Source organism: Quercus lobata, chromosome 4, assembly GCF_001633185.2.
Source record: "Quercus lobata isolate SW786 chromosome 4, ValleyOak3.0 Primary Assembly, whole genome shotgun sequence".
Taxonomy (NCBI): domain Eukaryota; kingdom Viridiplantae; phylum Streptophyta; class Magnoliopsida; order Fagales; family Fagaceae; genus Quercus; species Quercus lobata.
In genome coordinates this window covers 94,356,431-94,379,146 of record NC_044907.1, presented here as the reverse complement: position 1 = coordinate 94,379,146, position 22,716 = coordinate 94,356,431, and the positions used below count along the sequence as shown (strand labels likewise).

Genomic DNA, 22,716 nt, shown 5'->3' with positions numbered 1-22,716 from the left:
TCAATATTTTCTTGCTTTTCTGTCAAAAATCCAAAAACACATAAAAAGTAGAAAATCCAAAAAGTTTGATCAACATTATTGTGTTTTGTCACAAACATGTTTTGCCATGTACCTTTGTACTTATGACTTTGTACATTTTCGAGCGTAGCTTGTTCTTTATGCGCTCATATCATTGTGGGAGAAATCTTGACATCTATGTCATTGTTGTAAATAGATCTCCAAATTTGTCATGAATGATTAGTCAATGGTATTGTTGATCTTGAGACATGCATAGACTTGTGCCTATATATCTTCCCACTCATTTATTTTATTATTTTTTCTTAAAGAGCTCACCAAATGTAAATCTCCAAATAAAGAAAGATATTGAGCTACAAAAGCCTATCGCACATACTAATATTTGACTAGGAAAAAAGAAAAGCGACGTAAAATGAAATGTATGATGCCCAAAAAGCCAAAGGCTAACTCATCAAAATGAAATATCTAAAATTTCAGGCATCGATCTCACAATGAGATGTATTGATTCAAAAAGATCAAATGATATGATGTATATAGAGCCAAATGGAAAGCTTCACAAGTTATATAATTAAGTTTTGTGGGAGGTCATATATGCATATTTCTATAATTGAGATGGGTCACTCTATTTAGTACTAATTGTGTATGCCTTGATTAAATTAATCATTGAAGCTTCATTTTAGACTAAGGACTATCTCATCTTTGGTACCCACACATCACACATGTCTATGTTCAATGAATGTCATATTCATTTGTGTGATTGTACTTGATTAAATGTATTTCACATACTCAATTTTTGTTGATCAAACACAAAAAGATTTTTGAGTGTTTTAGTTGTTTTTGGAAAGTATTTTGCTTTTACAAAAAATTGTCAAAATTTTCAAAAACATTGTTGCCCTGTTTGGCGACTTGGTCGCGAGTCAGTCCAGTCGCATGTCCCTAGTTGGGAGCTCATACAGTAGGTTTTTGCGACTCACTGGCAGGTTATTGTCTTAGTCGCGAAAAATACTTAGAAATTTTTTCAAAATTAGGGTTTTTAGGTTTCTCGCGACTTAATGTGGTGACTTGTTCGCGAGTGGAGGTCTAGTTGCGAAAGTCATACCAAAAGTTTCGCAGCTTAACTCATGACTCTCTCGCAGGGGGAACTTCCAGTCGTGAAAAGCACTTAGAATATTTTTTCAAAATTTGTGTTTTAAGTGTTCTAACGACTTGCTCTGGCGACTCGAACGTGACTTGACTCAGTCGTGAAAATCGCATGTTTTGCGCAAATCGGTCAGTTTTTAAAACCTTTTTGAGTTTTCCCTCGAACTTTTGTGACTGTTCATTGTCTTCCCCATTTTTACCTCTCTCAAACTCACTAAGGCACTCTCGAAAAACCTCCATTTGTTCATCATTTCAACTTCAATCTTCAAGAAAAAGGTATGGGTTTTCTTATTCTTGCTATATATTTCATGTTCTTTGCCTTGGATTTCTTGATTTGTGAGTTGTTATTGAGTATTGTGATATATGGTGTTTTGGCCATGGGTTGGTTTATTTTGTTGAGTTTGTTTGATTGGGTTTTATGGGGTTTGATTAAATGATGCTTGATATACTTGTTTCCTTGAATGTGTCTCTGTTTTGAGCATGTTATCTATTTTAACTTGTGTTATGCTGTGCATTTCAAGCTTGTAGTAATTTGTCTCAAAGACAATTACTTGTGTTTCTGGGGTTTTCATAGACTACATTTTGCCTAGTTGTGCCTACACACCACACACACTAGTTTTTCTTGTGCTTAAATGCTGCATTTTTTATCCATTTACCTCATTTGTGTGATATCTCTTTCTATATTTCAACGTGCACTTATTTCATTGACTAACTTGAATCTAATCAAGTTAATGTTTGTGTCTTGTGGTTTTTTTTTTTTTTTTTTTTCACTTGTTTCTCTGCTGTGTGTCTGTTCTATTGTAGATGTCTCGCTGTTCCTCTCGAGGAAAAGACATTGTAATTGAAGTTCCATCATCCCCTATTTCAAAACGGACTCGTCGTTCATCTCAAGACTCAAACAGTGAAAGATTCAGGACTCTGATACACAAACACATTCTAGCATTTTTCAAAAAGCTCCTACTGTGGTGGAACGAGCGGTCAAATTTGATACCTTGGGAACTACAGTTATTCCTAGGATATTTGAAGCAAAAGATTGGGCTGATCTGTTTGGGAACTTTGAGGATCCGATTGATGAATTGGTCAAGGAATTCTATTCAAATGCTAGATATAGCGGAGTTGAGTTGAAGTGTTGGGTACGCGAAAAAGAGTTTACCATCAATCCAGACTAAATTGCAAAGGTTCTTTGCATCACTAGACCGTCAGATGTAGACCTTACTCCGTATGATGATAGCCTTAGATACAAGACATTCTTCAAGTCCCTGGGCCTGATCATGAAGTCTCGAGCAAAGGCACATCCATAGGTACTACAAAGTTTGCACCTGAACTGGATACTCTCAAATTGATCGTGTTCTTCAACCTGTATGCACTCTCAAACACTGCATTCATCAACCTTGCAAGAGCTCAGTTCCTATGTGATCTGATCACTGGAGCTCTAATTGACATATGTGCCCACATCTTTCAGATCATTGGGAAAACAGCAGCTCAATCAGCAACATGAACATGTATTCCTTTTTGTAGTCTTGTTATGAAGATCATGGTTTTTGAAGGGGTAAGTCCACCAACAGATGGGAAGAAAATGGATAATCTTTGTCCACTGTCCATGATTTCTCTTCAAGCCAGCAAAAGTCACTCTTCCAAAGCACCTAAGAGTGAACCTTTCCTTCATGCAACTTCATCCTGTCAAGGTTTAGCTACACCTGTACATACCAAGACTGCTTCTCCCATTCCTTCTGAGATGCAAACAACTAGCACTCCATCTACTCCTCCTAGCTCTCAAGTTGACAAGTTAAGCACTTTGATTGAGAGTTTGTCTTAGCGGGTTTCCGGATTAGAACGACTTCTCTACTCCACCAACAATCAAGTTCAAATGCATCTAACAACCATTGAGACACAGTTAGATGCTATTCAACAAAAGCTAGAGGACAGTCTTTAGTTATTCGTGTAAAAAAAAGGAAGAGATAGCATACAGTAAGGGGGAGAGCAACACAGGAGGAAGCTAATAGTGTGCATATGTGCATAGTGACAGGGGGAGCTGGAGGAAGCTGATACATTCACTTACACATATTTTTGGATAGCCTAACAAATTTTGTTTTGCTAGTCTAGTTTTTAGCTATGTGCTTATAGTCTTTTATATACTCTTTGATATGGTTACAGTGTTCATGTGAATATGTTTTTAATACTTTGGTTTATTTATATAAGTTTATATTCAGTATAAGTTCTTTGGGATTTGTACCCATGCTTTGTAGCTTAGTACTTGTTGTTAAATGTTATGTATTTTCTTTAAGTACATCACTCTTGTACCCTTGTTGAATTTTTATCCTTGATGCATTTACCTAGTGTTTATGTATCGGTTGAGTGTTGGACATGCAAATAATACTTTGCATTAAGCTTATTAGCTTGCATGTCCTGATGTTCATTCCGTGTGTGGATGAGCATTATGATCACTATTTATAGTGATTGTTCGTTTTTGGTCAAGCCATGGTTTATTACTTATGTCCATTTTGCTTGATCGTATTGTGCTTGCTTCATATGCATTACAAGTTTTCTACATACAATGATCATACTATGTTGTTGTGTTTCAAGAGATACTTGTTCTTATGGTTTAAGAGCTTTACAGATTCTAGAGTTAGGTGCGAGTGAGTTTTGTTCAACTGTTCCTAACTTACATGTTAAGTCTAGAGTTTGTTTTAAGATTTTGTCACAGAATAGCCAAAGAGGGAGATTGTAAGGTTGAATTTAATCAACCATTTTGTTGGCTTTATTCAGTGCCAATTTGCTTATAATTCAGCACCTAGAAACCTTGTATTTAGGTGGGAATCATGTAAGAGTAGTGTGTGAAAGAATGTGAAGAAATGCTCAAGAATGTGCACTGAAGTAGGGACTTGCAACTGGATCTCGCGAGTGGCTCACGACTGGCAAGTTGCTAGATGATGCACATTAGTGAAGCATGCAAAGAAGCTAAACCATCATGCCAGTTGTAGCACTATAGGACAAAAAGTCCAGACTGACCATTTAGTTAGCTCGCGGTTTGGACTCGTCACTTAGTCAAGTCGTAAGGCCAAGTCGCCAGTCTACTCTATTTTGGAAAAAAAACTGACTCTTCGCATTCCTTTCTCACTCCAATATAAATATCTCTTATACCCACGAAATATAGAGAGTTTCCAGAGAGAATTTAGAGAGAGAACCCCTAGAGAAAAACAAGATTGACTCATCTACAATCTTTACATAGTGACTCTTCAAATTCCTCAACTCTCACCCTCTCCATTGTTACATCCATGAGAGGTTCATTAGCCAAATCCTTTTCTCACCATACCCATATCTGTGAGAAGACTTTTTGGTGCTTGGGAAGCAGTTAGGAAGGGACCAATTGATATTGGTGGATGCTATGGGCTATAACGGAATCCGGTAAGCTAGAGAAGATAAAGGTTCTGCGTAACCTTGTTGGAGTAGGAGCTTGGAGGGCTTAGGTACACTGGGTAGATTAGACTTGGAGGATCTTCTGCTATTCATGTATCCCAACTTGATTCTCTAGTGGATTATTTACCATTTTAAGGGCAGCAGAAAGGTTTTATGCTGAGGACTTCGGTTTCCTCTTCGATAACACATCGCTGTGTTGTCCTTGTGTATGTATCTCCCTTCCCTTAATTTTTGCCATTTAATTTCTACTATAGATGTGATTTTATTTGGTTTATATTATGTTATCAATTCTGTTTTAGCTTATTTAAATTTTCTGCACGTACATTGTTTGTTGATAAGCTTGAATTGGTAATTTGTAATTTGGGGGTTTAAACGTTCAAGGGTGTTTTACACATATTTTGAACATTCAATATATATAAAACCGAAGTCTCTGAAGCTCTCACAATTTTCCACGTCAGCACTATTTTATTTTTCTTTTTATTTTACATTTTATATTTTACGTTTTACTTAAACTTCTTTCTTTTTTCCCTATTAGACAAAATCTAAATTATGCTTTGGAGCTCCATAATTTTACACCTCATATTAATTTTTAAAATTATTTAATTTGCTAAGTAAAAACCACACGATTCACCTTTGAAAACCCAACTACATGATTTCATGACTTTGTTTCCGAAAAACCCTAAACTGAAAACCTGAGACCCACACGATCACAAGCATAAAACCTGAATACTTGGCCGCCCTTGCAAATTGAACCTTACTCACAAGCCAGTGAAGCCACAGCTCACAGGCCCTACCATACGATTTTGTTAATAGGCTATCTGAACTACCCAAGTAGCGACCATAGCTTTTGTATGTTTCCTGCCCATAATGTTGCTCCCAATAAAAGACCATTCTACTATCTGGTGCTGAGTCACTAACACAACTATATAAGCAGTAGTTGAACAACACTGATCACCCAGAGTGAGTGTGAAGGTAAGTAATCCATGATATTGCCAATAACAGTGAAAGTTTGGTTGATTTCACCTTCTTGACCCAATTTTATGTTATGTCTATTCCTTGGTAATACTTAATAAAAAATAAAAAAAGAGTTTATTCTGGTAATGATATGTTTGAGTAGCTTTTTACATACTAATTGATGCAAAAAGGGAAAAAAAAAAAGAGGTTAGCTTTTATATACTGTAGTCTGTAATGTGCCTTCAAATATACGTTCAGCAATTGTGTTGTTTTGGTTCAAAGGCACCATGAAGGAGGTGGAATTTTCAATCAAATTTGATCTAGAGATGAAGGAGAGTGGGAGAACCATGATTTTCAAAGTTCAAGTAGTTAGCTTGCAAAATATTGTGTCAAGGGAGATAGACCCTTTTAACATTCTTGAGTATTAATTAATAATAATTTCAAAGTCTAAGTACTCCTATCAAATGAATTCAGTCATTTAGTTTACAAGTTAAGTCTACAATTTGGAGTTGAATTTCATATTTGACTTTACATAATGTAGGTTATTTATGTTATCATAAAAACTTACAATCAACGATTAGATTTTCAAAATATGTAGTCATGTTAAATTTTGTCCTATAATAAATTTTCAAACTATTACAATAGAAAACATTGTCAATAGCAAAAACAAATTAATTAAAAAAAAAAATTTAAATCGTATTTAATAGTTTTTCCATCAATCACACGGATTAGCGACTAGTTTCAAAAATATATTCATAACCGATGAAAAATTATTAAATTTTAACTTATTAAAGTAGTTAAAAAAAAAAAAAAAAAAGCAGAAAAAAGAGAGAGGAAACAATGGATGCATGACAATCAAAACCCATACAGTATTTTTCCAAGGTTAAGTAATGAGTCATACAATGACATAGATTCTACAATGTGTGATATGTCATACATAAATGCTAGACGTGGCCTCTCCTTAGCCTAAAAAAACTACAAAAGCCTTTATTCATTCACACATCACTCACTCCAATTCTGCCTTTTCATAAACATAGTTCCAAATGGCCTATTCAACACCACTTCTTTCCCAACCCAACTCGGCCGAGTCACAAAGCACCACCCCACCTCTAGAGAAACACCGTCCATCCCTTGATTCCACCATTGAACGGTGTATAGGAGAATTTGGGTGGCCTCAATTCTTCGAAACTCTACTTGTATCCTTGGCATGGCTATTTGATGCACAACAAACATTCATTAGTGTCTTCACTGATGCATACCCAACATGGCACTGTACTACTCATCAAAATGGTTGCAACACGGTCTCCAACATTTGCTATCTTCCAAAAAATTCGTGGGCATTGGATTGGCCTTCCTATACATCAATCATATCAGAATGGAAGTTAGAATGTTCTTCTTCCATTATCACTGGTTTGCCTGCATCATCCTTCTTCATGGGTTGCCTAGTGGGTGGATTCGTTCTTGCCACACTAGCTGATTCCTCACTTGGTCGCAAAAACATGATCTTTCTTTCATGCCTAACCATGTCCCTATCTTCTTTGCTTACTGTCTTCTCCACCAACATATGGGTTTACTCAGCTTTAAGATTGGTTTGTGGGTTTGGTCGTGCAACAATTGGAACTTCTGCACTTGTGTTAACAGCTGAGCTTGTGGGTAGAAGGTGGCAAGGCCAAGTGGGAGTGATAGGATTTTTTTGTTTCACTGTTAGAAATACAGAATAATTGTATTGTATTTCATTGAGTAATAGAATATACATAAGTGCCTTTATATAGGAGGCAGAGAGTGCAGTACAAGTAAGTGTGCTATATAAGTAAACAAGGTGGGCCTAAAGCCCACATACTCTAATACACGTTAACAGCCCCCCTCAAACTCAAGGTGGATGTGAGACCAACTTGAGGTTGTCAACCAAAGTGCGAAGACGTCCCTTAGGATGTGACTTGGTGAAGATATCTGCAAGTTGATCTTTAGAAGAAACTGAGATCAGCTTGAAAGGACCATGGACAAGATGATAACGGATAAAATGACAATCGATCTCGATGTGTTTAGTCCGTTCATGGAAGACATCATTGTGAGCAATATGAATGGCACTTTGGTTGTCACATTAAAGAGGAGTAGCGGAGGATGTGGATATACATAAGTCTTTGAGAAGCCACCGTAGCCAAAAGAGCTCAGATGTGGTATCAGCAAGGGCACAATATTCTGCTTCAGTACTGGAGCGAACCACATGAGTTTGTTTCTTGCTTCGCCAAGAAATTAGAGAAGAACCAAGAAGAAAGTAATAACCAGTGGTGGACCTGCGATCAATGGGATCTCCTGCCCAATCAGCATCAGAAAATGCACGGAGAACAAGAGGAGACTGAGTAGAGTAGAAAAGACCATGGAAGAGAGTGCCCTTTAGGTATCGAAGAATACGCAGAACAGCAGCATAGTGAGTCGATCGTGGAGCAGATAGATACTGACTCACCTGATGAACAGCATAGGAAATGTCTGGACGAGTGACAGTGAGATAAACTAGGCTACCAACCAAGCGTTTGTAAAGAGAGGGATTAGACAACGGTTTCCCCCCCTGATGGAGTCAGATGCGCATTAAGCTCAACTGGAGTGTCAACAGTCTTGCTATCAGTGAGTCCAGCTCGAGACAAGAGTTTAGAGGCATACTTGGCTTGAGTAATATAAAGTCCATCTGTAGAATGAGTGATTTCAAGACCCAAGAAGTAGCTGAGATGGCCAAGATCTTTCATCTCAAACTACTGACTAAGAAAATCCTTGATTTCTTGAATGCTACTGAGTTCATCACCAGTTATGATCATATCATCCACATACAGGAGAAGTAAAATAGTGCCTTTGTCAGTACGACGAAGAAATAAGGTAGAATCATAATGACTGGCCATGTAACCTAAGCGAGAGATGGTAGAACTGAATTTGGCAAACCAAGCTCGTGGAGCTTGTTTAAGGCCATAAAGAGCACGCCGAAGGTAACAAACCTTATTTGATTCAACAGAAAGACTAGGAAGAGGTTGCATATAAACTTCTTCACTTAAATCCTCATTAAGGAATGCATTTTTGACATCCATCTGAAAAAAGTCCCATTTTCTGGTAGCAACAACAGCTAAGAGAGCTCGAACAGAAGAGATACGAGCAACTGGAGCAAAGGTCTCTTCATAATCAATCACATACTCCTGTGTAAAACCTTTTGCAACAAGACGAGCTTTGTAGCGCTCAATAGACCCATTAGAGCGAGTCTTAATCTTGTAGATCTACTTATAACTAACCACAGATTTCTCAGGGGAGAGATTCACCAAATCCTAAGTATGGTTTTTAGATAATGCATCAAATTCCTCTTTCATTGCAATCTGCCATAAAGGGTCAGTGGAAGCCTCACGATAGGTGTGAGGCTCATGCAGTGTAGCAAGGGCAGTGTAACAATGATAATCAAGTAAATATGTAGGAATGGATCTTACCCGAGTTGAGTGACAAGGTGGAATGTCTTGTGCAAGATCTTCAAGCGGAGTAGGAGCAGGGGACCCAAGCTCAGGGTTGGGTAGCTCGTCTTCAACTTGTGCATCTTCCACCTGTTCATTAAAGGGTGAACTAGGAAAAGGATCAAAGGTATCTGGTGGTTGGACAGAGAAGTCTACAGGCGGATTAGGAGCAACAATAGGAGGATCAGGAGCAGTTACAGAAGGAATATGTGCCTCATTTGGAAAAAAGATCTAAAATAGAGGAGGAAGATAAGGAGGCATGGAAGTGAGAGAGCTCGACAAAGGAGCGATGTTTCCAAAAGACAACATTGCGAGAGATACGAAGACGATGAGAGACAGGATCATAACACCGATACCCCTTTTGAGTTTCGCCATAGCCAAGAAAACAACAAAGCCTTGACCGAGGCTCAAGTTTGTTATGCTCATATGGCTGAAGAAGAACGAAACAAGCAGAACCGAAGGAGCGAAGGTGGTGATAGTCTGGAGGTGACCCAAAAAGGCCCTCATATGGAGTTTGAATTTGAATAACAGGACTTGGAATGCGATTAATAGCATGAACAACATGGAGGGCAACTTCACCCCAAAAAGGAGTAGGAACTTTGGCAGAGAGAAGAAGAGCATGAACAGTGTCAAGAATATGACGAAGTTTTCGTTCGGCTCTACCATTTTGCTGAGAGGTATCTGGACAAGTTAGTTGATGAACAGTGCCATAGGAATGCAAAATAGCTTGGAAGGCATATTGAGTGTACTCAAGAGCACTACCATATCGAAAAATTTTGATACGTTTTGAAAATTGAGTTTCAACCATTTTTGCAAAATTAGAATATACTTGCAATAACTCAGAACGATGTTTCATATTAAAAATCCAGCTATAGCGAGAGTAATCATCAACAAAGACAACAAAATATCGAGACCCACCAATACTAGAGACAGAGGAAGGCCCCCAAACATCAGAATGAATAAGGTCAAAGATATCAGTAGATATTGATTCACTTGTATTGAAAGGCAAAGCTGATTGTTTTCCTAACTGACATGAAGCATAATCAAAATTTTCTGTAGACACTAAACCTAACAAACTTTTAGAAGCCAATTGTTGTACACGAGAGGATGATGCGTGACCAAGTCGAGCATGCCAAAGTGCAAGGGAAGGAGTAGAAGAAACTACAGCAGCTGCAACAACAGAAACAGGAGCAACAAGTGGAAGACGAAGGTTGTCCATGGGAAGCATACGCCCAACTCTGGGACCGGTCCCAAGCTCCTATCCCGTCCTTGGATCCTGCACAATACACCCAGAATAATCAAAGATAATGCGATAACTTAACTCAGCTAATTGGCCCACAGAAAATAAATTGTAAGAAAGGCCAGGAACATTAAAGACACTAGGAACCGAGAGATTGGCGGTCAAAACGGAACCTATATTACGACCAGACATAGTGGAACCATTTGCTGTGTGAATATTAAGAGAGTGTGGTGCAGGTTTAAGTTCAGAAAATAAGGACAAGTGGGAGTCATGTGATTGCAACAAGCAGAATCCATAAGACAAGAGGAAGGAGACATACCAGATAAAGCTGAGAGAGAAGAAGAATAAGATGCATTACCAACCATACGAATGACATTGGCGATGATGTTTTTAAGGACATCTGTAGACATGGTGAAAGTGCGTCCTGAAGACTTAGATTGTGCAGAGACGGGAGCCATTGGTTGGACACTCTCAGTGTTAGCAACAGTAGCAGCGGATATAGAAACAGCTGATTTGCTGCGATGATAGCAAGTCTCAATATTGTGGCCAAAACGTTTGCAAAAACTGCAAAGACATTTGCTGGATTGTTGGCGACGATTATTGCACAAGAAGAAGACCTGTCCTTATTTCTCATTTAGAAGCAAAATATGCAAAAATGGAGCACAAAAATGAAATCTACGCGAAAAAATGAGTAAGGAGAACCCGGATTGCAAAAAAGTCAACTCTAGTCAAAAGTCAACGGTCAACCTGGACAAAGTCAACGGATGACTTCAGCAGGCTAACAGGTGATTACGTCAGCAGATGATGTGGTGCTAACGTAACCAAGTGACGTCAGCTAGGGCTAACGTAAGCAGGCAGGATGATGACGTTAGCGAACAAGTTCCGGTGCGTGGTAGAGCGTGGCAGCGCGTGATTGAGACAGGAGGTGCGTGATGCATTTTGACGGCGTGTGGTGGCGCGTGCAAGTGACGCCGAGAATTCTTGTGGCGCGTGGAGGCGTGTGGAAGGTTCGATGAAGACGAAATTTCACAAAAAGGCAGATTGGAGAGACTACTTTTCAATGATGCTATCCGTGGTCTTATCGGAGAAGCGGAAGTGGTGGTGGCGGCAAGGCAATGGTCTTTGATGTACTGGAGTCACGGTGAAGGCAGCGATGCTGCTCACAAAAACGGCTGCAGAGGACACCCAAGAAGACAAGACTGCTTAAGGGCGGCACACTAAAGGATTAGAGCAGTGGCTTTGATACCATGTCAGAAATACAGAATAATTGTATTGTATTTCATTAAGTAATAGAATATACATAAGTGTCTTTATATAGGAGGTAGAGTGTGCAGTACAAGTAAGTGTGCTATACAAGTAAACAAGGTGGGCCTAAAGCCCACATACCCTAATACACGTCACTACAACAAACTTTAGTTATTTCAAACCTCTTTTATCGAGGGTTTACTAAAATCTGTGGATACAACCTATAAATTCAAATGCGGTAGGATATATTACTTAACTTTATTTCAAAAGTTATTTAGACCCTCAAAATAAATTAAAACACCCTTGAAATAGATGTGAAAAAAAAAAAAAAACGCGTCAGTTTTTTCAGCCCACAACCCTTGATAAAAAATTACAAAATTTTCAGCCCTTGAAAAAAGCCCACAACAAAATTTTCATCCCTTGAAAAAGCCCAACAAAATTTAAAAATATAGCCCAAACGTAACCAACAAACACAGAGCTCTTATCACTCTTTCGTTGAAAGCCTGAAACTGAGAAATCTCACAGAGCGCATGGAGATCTCATAGAGCTCGACGATCATCGATTAGGTACGATCGCACAGCTCTGATTAGGTACGATCTCGGTTTTGTGACTCTTCCTCTCTCTTGGCGTTGTGTTTCTCAGCTCTGATTAGGTGCGAATCACAAACCCTAATTTCATCTTTATTTTTTTGTTTTTTTGGTTTACCAACACTTTTTCATTGATTTCCCCATGATTTTCATTTCACATTTCTCAGAAAACTGAGCTCATCATCCATTGCCCTATTTCGATTTCAAATTGTTCGACCTTTGCAATTTCATTATTCGATTTCAAATCATAATCTCTGTTTCCTTTACAGTTTTCATACAAATATTGATTGAGTTTTTTTAGACACTCTCTAAGACTTGATTTATTGTGTTTGTGTATTCAAATTTAGTTTTCTTTCTCTCCGTGTGTGTGTGTGTTTATTTCAATCTGCATCGTCCAACTTGTTGGCTTTGGTGGTGAGTGTTGACTTTGAACTGTATGGATCTACTGGGTATCATTGTTAGCTATTGGGAATTTGTGTTTAGTAGTAGAGGAATATTAGTAGTGCTTAAAGCTTACTTGGGTTTATAGTGAAATAGTAGTATTTTAGCAATTCCAGAGTGGAGTTACCCTAAAACTTTGGAGACTCAAAGGACCTTAATTTGTAATTTACTATTTTAAACATTGTGTTTGGGATGATGGGTTTATTGAAATGCTATCGGTTTTTCTTTTGATGGTAATTTGGAATGGACACAGGTTTTTGTTTAGATAACCGAATGGTTGAGGTAAATTTAGTTTTATTTCTTGTTTTTTTTTTTTTTCTAGTGTTTTGGTTCATATTTTATGGTTGAAAAAGATGGGCTCCAATAGAATTATAAATATTTCTGTTTGACAGGCTATTCGGACGCTGATCTCAGAGAGTGCTAGATCTGGTTCCAATCCTGTTCTTTCAACCTGCCTTTGCATTTTCTTCCCAAATGTGATTTTAAATATAGCAAAAAGGTAACAATTCTCCTTTATTTATTTATTTTGGGTTAAGTAAAAAGTGCAACAGCAAAGCTATATAAATAGCATGCCTTTTTATCAATTTTATTTATTTATTTGTTTCTGTTGTATGGTGAGTCTGCTTGCTTTTATGTGCATAAGGCAGTTGTATTCCTGACATGATAGTGGATAGTCTTGATAAGCTATTGTTCTCACTTTTCATTAACTGTAAATTTACTAGAGAGATTGCTATGTGCTATTGCTATGGTTGCTTCTAGCCAAATTCACTTATAGATTGCAGTAGAGTGTCCTATTTGAAGTAGGAAATAGGACACTGTTATTGTCTCATATAAAATATTGTTTCTTTTACCTTCCTGGAATTATGATTGTGCTGTGGAATGGACTGAATAAGTCTACAGAGTGGGTTAGACAGCAGATTGTCTTTCCACTTAATATTATGGATGCTTATCACTCTTTTAATAATAGTTGGGTGAATTCATTCTATGTTACCTTTACTTACTAAAAGCATCAGACTGTTACCTTTTTGTTCACTCTTTTGGCAATTGACTAGATTCTATTATTTCTTCTTTTGCAGCTTACTTGGACTTGCCACAACTTCTTTCAGTGCATTGTTTGGGCAGGTGAGTTATCCCAACAATTTAAAATGATCAATTTGACAATATGAGTTCTTGCTGACATAAGGTTTTAATCATTGGAAAAATATTAGTTGATAAAGTTCTTGGTGATGATAGAGTAGAGACTGAATATTAGCTTGTGTTTGTTTATAAGATGTGTTGATGCAACATAACTTTTCTTCTATTGGGAATGTATTTCCAGTGCAAAATGAATGAAGTCAAAATCTAAATTTGGAAATCATTTTAGGTGTATTGAGATTGATAAATAAAAGCTGCAGAGTGCTGAGAAATTATATTAAATTGGTGCATCAGATATTAACCATCTTGTTTTTGTCTAGTTTTCAAATTTCTTAGAATTTTGGCCCTGTTTCTGAATCATGGTGTTTGAATTTGTGTTGTTACTGTCAATAGTTTTTTTTTTTTTTTTAAGAAACAATCACGCACACACAAGAGAGGGATAATGAAATTATTGTTGCGTAGTTTTGTTATATATAGAATTTTTGTTTGATGAATTATGTGTTAACAATTTAGCATGGTGTTTGACTGGGTTTTAAGAGAAGCAAATGGTGCAGGCCACTGCTTAGCAACTTGGTCTTTATTGAATAAGCTGGCTAGTTATTTTGTTTTAGGCTCTGCTCCTCAAGTTTTCAATGTAATTCATATGGTTTCTGCTATTTCAATAAAATCTTCTTGATTTTCTATTATTGTGGAAAGATTACATTTTGTCCTTGAAATTTGTTGAAGGATTTTCCTCCCTTAAATTTTTATAGTGGTAATCAAATGGAGCTTTCTGTATAGTCTCAGGATAAACAATTTTGAGGTTTTGAGCTTTCTACTATGTGGGTCCCACGTGAGTATGTGTGTTGGAGACTAGTGTACGAATGATCTGACACCAAACAATGCGAATTCTTTGTAATGTGATTGCATGGAGATACGAGTCCTGTTGTTTATTGACTTTAGTCATTTGACATAGGTGGCAACCAGGGACGGCAGTAACTGTTTTACTTTTTTCTATCCAATGTATATATTGCTTTTATCATAATCTAGAGGCCTAGGGAGAAATTATGGAATGCTAGACCCTATCATTACAGTTTGTTAGAAATTACGGAATGCCTGACTTTATACGTTAAACTAGTTGATACTTTTTATTGAATTGTTTCTGGTTCCTCTTGTATCATATCCTTAGAGCTTAAGATCATCAAGTATTTTGAAATATAATGTCCACTGGATTTATATAATGTCTCAAACTCTACATTGAAATATTCTTTTATGCAGGCTTTTCCATTGGATTTAGTACTCTTTTCCGGTTGAGGACAACTTAAGGTGTGTCCCTCATTGAAGATTTAAAAAAAAAATTAATCCAACTTTAGATGGAACGGAATTGGTAAAGCTTAGGAATAGAGCTCTTCTTGAGTATAGACAAGGAATTAAAGACTTCCTTGATTTTGCTTTTGAGCATACAATAATGGGGGATAAAATTTATTGTCCATGTAAGAAATGCAATAACTACTTTGCAAAGACTAGAGATGATGTTGAGGCTGATTTGCTTACTATTGGTATTCTCCCAAGTTACACTCATTGGTTTAGACATGGTGAGGAGAGACATTTTCAAACATGTGATAGTTTGGATAGTAATGATGAGTCAGACGGGGATGGCTTGAGTGAGATGGTAGAAGATTATTGTGCAGCCTTTAATGCAGCCAGTTGTGTAGCTGGAGATTCGAGTGGCGACAGTACTCCTGAAGAGCCAATGATATTGTAACCAACATATTTCTTGATTTTGTTTTTCTATCTATTACTATCACTATTGGAATGCTTTCTATTTGTTGTTTTTAGAAGAAAAAAAATGATAAAAAATTGTAGCATAGGTGGAATTTTGTTTTCCTAATGAAGTAAAAAATATCTTTATTAGCTGCACATAAGACAAGTCTAAATGAGGAGATTAGGAATTGGCAGCCACTTAGGAGCTTGCCAAGTGTCAAACTAATATTGGCTAATGCTATTCCAAATAACAAACTAGCTAATGAGAATCTGTTATAATAGATTAGAGTGGCTGCCACCCTTGTAACTAACTGCCTGAAGCCCGTTGTTTGGAAAGAAGGATAGTGTAACTAAGTAACCACTGAACATATAAGACTCTTCCAAGCTGCATAACTGCTTTGCTACTTTCCACTAGTCTTGGCTGTAAGCTTCAAAAGGAATTTTCTCAATCAATTTGCAGCCACTTGATTGACTTCTTAACATCTTAAGATTGAATATAAGATGCTCCTGCATCAGTCTGTCTGATAAGGAGTTACAATTTACAATGAATGTTGTTTGATATGGAGTCACAATTTACAATGAATGTATGACCCTTTTCTAAATTTGGGTTTTTCTGAGGTCTAATTAGGTTATTACTAGTAGCTGCCAGTTTTTGAACAGTTTTTTTTTTAGTCTGTTTTGTCATGGTTATAAGTTATAACCAACAAGCACACAGAAATTTTCTCATTTTCCTATTTAGAAATTCAACCGTGATATCTGTCTCTTTGATTGCCTCTGCTGAATTCCACTTGCCCCGGTCCTTAGCTTGATTGTGCATAGAGCTTAACTGCTTAAGTGTTGCTTTGAAAAGATTCTTACCATGTATGTTACTTGCGCAAATTTCCTTTTCACTGCTAGTTAGTGGCTTCTCAGCCACTCAACACTTCTACCTGTACCACCCCATTTTGTTTTTCTATCTATTACTATCACTATTGGAATGCTTTCTATTTGTTGTTATTTGACTTTGTTTTGCTGAGTTATTGCATTATTCATCTTCAATACTTAATTACTATATGCTTTCTATTTGTTTTGTCAAATGGTAGAAAGAGAAGACAGGTCATAGACCTAGTAGAATTGAATTATTTGACATCGCCCATGTGCAAGCTAATGGGCAGGCAGTAAATGAACCAACACAAGATGCATTGGTACGAAATCCTCTAATTATATTAATATAGATAGTATATTTTTATGTGGTTTTGTCGTAAGTTACTTTTTTGATTTATATCTGATTTATATAACATCTAACTGATTGCTAGAACAAAATGTGTACTGGATTGCTATTGTTAACAGCAAGTCAAATAATAATATGCATGACTTAATCTTTTCACCGGCATGCTTTGGTTGGCACATTTCCATGATTTAGCTTGCTATTGGTCAGATTTGCTATGGCTTTATTCCCCCTAACAGATAATAGGCAACTACCAGAAATTCAAAATGAAAAGTGTGACAGAAAGAGGAATGACTAACCTGTGATAACCTTTGTGTGGGGTTGTGAACCTGAAAGTTTCCTGCTTTTTTTGTACTTAAACATGAGTCAATTTTCACTGTAAATTAAACATTTTCTTCTTTCTCCATATTACTACAATAGTATTTTATCTCATAATTGAATATTTTGTGAATATTCTCTAAGCTCTATCTGTTTGGGCAGCAACTTGCAAGCTAATGAGCAACGTGAGATGCTCCATTCCTGAGTTTACTTGTGTTTCATCTGCAAAGGTTGTATTCCAATTTCTCTCTTAATGTGTTTTTTCCCTAACTTCTTTATTAGTGTGTTTCATACAAAAATACCTGCACATGATATATGTTGTTCTCCCTTTTGAAAGCTTCCGTGAAATATTGTTCCAACTGAATTTGTTTCCTCGTTGTACCAAGTGATATTAATAAGAAAGTGGAACCAATATGTTGTCACCCAATAGACAATGATTAAATTTCATAACTTAAACTTGCATTTTACAGATTTTTGATTTATAGAAATAACTTGAGGAAAACTTTGAGCTCTTGCTATTTTAAAGAATATAGCTTTCGTCTCCACTTTTCAAGTTTTATGCACTTGATCTATAATAATTTTCTTGGTAGTGTGAGAATATAGGTAATGGGTTAGTCTAAAAGCTACTATGGATCAGTTCATTATTGCTTTTATCATTACAAATTTTAGTTGCTCTGTTGAGTTGTATCACCTCACAATCAGCCCAATCTAGTAGTGATCACTAAGCTATGAAGATCATCTCAAGCTAGTCACTGTTTTAGTACTATTGGATAAATTTGGAATGACTTGTTGAGCTGTTGGTATTAGTTTGCTTTTGCAATCCTTAATTGATTTATATAACATCTAACTGATTGCTGAAACAAAATGCGTACTGGATTGCTATTGTTAACAGCAAGTCAAATAATAATATGCATGACTTAATCTTTTCGCTAGCATGCTTTGGTTGGCACATTTCCATGATTTGGTAGGCCTCTCAAATGATTATATATATGGATAAGTTTGGTGCTGATGTATATCTGATTTATCTGTTGAAAGTTCAATGTTGTGATATTCTTTTCCTTTAGTCTGTTGTTAATTTGGGTTGCTGATATAAGGAAACATGTGAAGAATTAAGAATTTGGGAAGGGACACGTATATAAAGCTGTGCATGTAACCGATTTTTATTTCCTTTCATCAACTTTGGCCTTATATAGGATGTATTAGGATTTGTTCTGTTCACTTACTACCATGTCAGATTGTGCAAAGAACTTTGTTTTTACAATTTAAAGCTCTTGCTTCTGTTGACTATTGAATTAGATCATATAAATATTGATCGGGTTAATCTGACTTTTGGTATCATATAAATTCATACAATTATGAGTTTTTGTGTAATATATATATATGTTTGTGCATGATTTTGTTTTTTTTTTTTTAATAAAAAATGAAATAAAATCTTGTTTTGAGAGTCAAAAGACATCTTAAATAACCATATTTATCAAGGGTTGTAGATATAATTTTTTTAAACCTTGGTAAAAGGTTATTTAAGGGTCTCTTGACCCTCAAAATAAGATTAGAGCACTTATTTTAAGGGCCATGAAGGCCGTTAAAATTTTTTTTTCGACGGTATATATTTCGAGGGTTATCAAGTGTTAATTGGCCTCTTAAAATAAACTTTTTCAAGGGTTTTTAATACTTTTTTAAGGGTTTTGACCCTTGAAAAAAGTCAAATTTGTTGTAGTGCGTTAACATTCACAATTGGGTTCTTATCACTACCAGCTATAGCTTATTTGAATAAAGGTCATTTTAGAGATCTCTTTATTTATGGACTTCTATCCCAGGAATCTTTTATTCTATGCTGGTTCACTTCTTTGTTCGTGAGTCTCCTAGATGGCTCTTTGTACGTGGACGAAAAGAGGAAGCATTGGCCACGTTGAAAAGCATTGCAACACCTAGCCGTAGTAGTTGTTTAACTTGGAGCTTCTCTGAGGTTTCGTTTCAGGAAGAAAGATGGAATAATGGGAATGTTTTCTCGACTATAAAGATTTTGGTGCAGAAAAGATGGGCTTTCCGAAGGTTGTTACCGGTTTTGGTGATTGGTTTTGGGAGTGGAATGGTGTACTATGGCATGCCATTAGGCCTAGGAAACTTGTCGTTCAATCTCTACTTGAGTGTCACATTAAATGCCTTAGCTGAGATACCATCTTCATTGATCACTATGTTGCTTATAGGTAAGTTGAACAGAAAATTTTATGTGCTTGCTTTCACTACCCTTAGTGGGATTTTCAGTATTATGTGTGCTTTGAAAGGTGAGGTGTGGACAAGATTTCAGATTGGACTTGAGCTAGTATACTTCTTCAGTGCTTGTACCGCTTTCGATATATTACTAATATTCACAATAGAGTTGTTCCCTACTTGTGTGAGGAATTCAGCTACTTCATTGGTGAGACAAGCAGTTGTGTTTGGTGGTGTGTTTGGTCCGATGCTAGTGGCTACTGAGAGAAGAGATGGAATTTCATCCTATGGGGTGTTTGGGTTGGTGATAGGCTGTTGTGGGCTGCTTGCATTTTGTTTACCAGAGACAAGAGGTAGAGCAATTTGTGATACAATGGATGAGGAAGAACACAAAGAGAAGGCAATTTGTAATGGTGAAGGTGATGTCTTGGCTTAATTAGAATTTGGTTTGCTCAAATTATGTAAAATCTATATGCAGTGATTGGTCAAGAATCTTTAAAATAAACAACATTTATCTCTCATAAGACTCTTTTATTTATTTTTTTTGTTGTGAAGAATTTCATAAGATTGATTTGGTTGTATTTTTTTTTTTTTTTTTATAATTTCTTTTCTGAGTGTATGTGAATTTGGCCTGCGTTTTAACCATGTAAAAAAGAAATACAAATTCTCTCTTTTTAAAATTTATTTATTTATTTATATTCCACCATTCATAATGTTTAAGTTTATAAACATCCTGCGCATAAACCTTTCTAAAACATCATTTTTAATTTTTGATTTTTAGAAATGAAATACAAATATCAGGAAATGTAAGAATAATATATTTTAATGTTTTATGAATAAAATATTTTGGAAGAAGATGGTGCTTCTATTTTATGTGAGCTGGCCATCAATAATGATATATGACTCTATGCAAACAGCAATTAGTCTCATTACATTCACGTAAAATATATGAGGAGTTGCGTGTGAAAGTCTTTCACATTCAGAATGCCATGCTTGCATTACTTATTTGTTCATCTCAAATTGAAATGTCTACTAAAATGATATATTGTCAATATCTTATTTTGTTGACAGCCTGAAGACATAAATTTATGAAATAGCACGCTTGTAAAATTCTTCAAAACAAAGCACCGACTTACTTTTAGAGTTTTTTATTTTTATTTTTATACAGTTGGTGATGAATCTTACAACAAGATTCTCTCTATATTACTTCAAATAAAGAGAATTCATTTCAATATTAAGATTTTATTTTATTCTTAAAATGTAACAGCATACAAAATATTAAGTCACTTAAAAATAATAAATGGTGTGACACTAAAAATGTAAAAAGTACCATTTTACTCTCTCTCTCTCTCTGTATATATATATTGTAAGGACTTAATTTGTAACGACTATAAAATGATATTGGGTTCGCACGTAAAAAGGCCCAAACAATATAATTTGTAGAGTGTGGGTTTGAAAGGCTAGGCCTTGGTCACCGAACGGTGGTTAGTCATAGTATTTATACAAAAGTAAACCATGTTCGTTCGAGGAGTCTTTCTCCTCGATACGGTCTGGGAGGCTCTGGTTCTTGGCCTTTTTTTCCCAGCCTTTCTTTTTGGACTGCTTATTTTTCCTTTTATATTAGCTTTCACTCCCCTTCCAACGTCCACGTGTAGGTTCAACTTTCCAGGGCTGATACTTGTCCCATCAGCCCATACCCAGAGTAGTTGGGAGTGGTTGTAAAAGCTGAAAAACATTGCTCTGTCTGGCGCAGAGTATTTAATGGCAGTAATGGCAAACTTTCTTTTGTCCTTTGTTGCCATACTGTCCAGGGCTCCTTTATCCATCAATGCGGATGTGTTTGGCTCTTCCCAAAACTGTTCCTATGCCGTTCTTGTCATTTCTTTTAGGAATGCCTTGGGGATGCCGATGACAGAATCATCCTCGGCTATGCTTCAAAGCTACTTGGACTTTAATTGTGTGTCCTTGGCAATTCCTCTCCTCAGCTCGAGCCTTGGGCCCTAATGTAAAGTGGGCCAGGGTCATAAATTCTCTGGCCCCACAATAACCCCTTAAAATCCTGCTACTCGACCTTTTGGTCGGGAAGGAGGGTTTTGGTGATGTCGGGCCTATATCATGGCTTGCCCAACTTTGTCCTTCATTAATATCGGTGTCTTTTTGCTTGTCTAGGAAATGCTCCCAGTCATAAGACATTCCTTTAATTTTACTCACGCCGCGCCTCTGCCGTTTCAATGTACGAGGCGTGCTTTTAATAAGTTCCTTTTACGAGGCGACGCCCATCCAACGGTTGTAGACGGCGTTGGAAGTTGAGTGAGAATTATCCCGTTTGTAGCTTCTCTTGGAAATCTGTATAGATTAAATGTCACCAGACTTGCCTTCCGTATAAGAAGCAAAGCAGGAGGTTACTTCTTTTATATATAAACCCTTCAGTCTTTTCAAATTCCTAAACCTCCAGCTGCGTTCAAAGTTTTCATCACCAGTGCAATTCAAGCCTTAGTGAGTGATATGTTTGAGGCAAGAATGGGGGTGAAGGGACCACACCCTTTCCAGAAGCACTGGGTCTCCCCGAGACTCAAGATGGCGCGGTCAGGGCAAGAGAGACGGAGACTCAAGACAGCTCTCCCCTTTCGCAAGGCGGGGGAGAAGCCTCCTCTTCCTTCAGCCAAAATCCGAGGCAGATACTGGTCGCACCAGATTTTCAGTGCGACAGCAATGGGATTTCTCATCGTCAGTACCATCCGCTCTCTCTCGAACGCTACTAATATGGCACCAGTGTGTTAGGAGTCAGAGCTGATGCGGGGATTAGGCATCCTCGCTTCCTCCTCTTCTCCTTCTCTGGTGCCTTCTTTTGCCTCTGCTTCTTCTTCTCTTCCATCACTAGGGACATCCTGGTGTTTCTATGTCTTCTTCTTCTGCCTCTCCCATCATCGAATCTATCCTGGTACTTTTACTTCTTCCTCTTGTTCTCCTCTTTCATCAAAGGGGGTAACCCTCTTATACATAATTGTTACTGGAGCAGAGTTAGAAAGATTTGTCGTTTCCTAGTATCTTTTTATTTTTGCTTTTGTAATTAGCTTCCTGTATAGGCTTGTTTAAGCCCCTCATTGTACGCTATACTACTTCTTTGTATTAACAAAAGTTGACATTATTTTATTCTATGTACTCTTTCTTTTCTGCAATAGTTATGCTGTGAATGGATGTGCTATTATATGATGATTTTTTATTTTTTTTATTTTATTATTATGAACGATACTTAGGGCTGAAATCCGAGTTAAGAAAAAGATATTATTCTGAGCTTATTGAAACTATTCGGCACAACAATGCCGACCTGAAAAAGGTTACATACCCAAGACTAGCCGAGATGACAGCTGAATGCTCGGTACTATGTAGGAGGTAATCATCCGAGGATGGGTAACCCAAAATGAGCAGCTCATGCGGGTCGCCATGTACTAGGGTGCTTTGCCACCTTCCTAATAACCTTCATAGCCTTAGCCATTTTTGGCATCCGGTCCAAGGACCAAAGTACGACCATATCGAACTTAAACGCTCGTTTGCATTAGTTCCCGTAGAACTAAGGATATG

At 37.0% G+C, this 22,716-nt stretch overlaps 1 long non-coding RNA gene and 1 pseudogene across 1 annotated transcript; both read left to right on the top strand.

Moving 5' to 3' along the window:
* The first annotated feature begins 6,569 nt into the window (after positions 1–6,569).
* LOC115983347 lies at positions 6,570–19,646 on the top strand (annotated as a pseudogene).
* Positions 11,851–18,329, top strand: LOC115983348. The gene is made up of 6 exons (XR_004090027.1): positions 11,851–12,145; positions 12,914–13,020; positions 13,598–13,643; positions 14,913–14,960; positions 16,481–16,582; positions 17,086–18,329. It is a non-coding gene; the product is annotated as an uncharacterized LOC115983348 (long non-coding RNA).
* Positions 19,647–22,716: the final 3,070 nt, after the last annotated feature.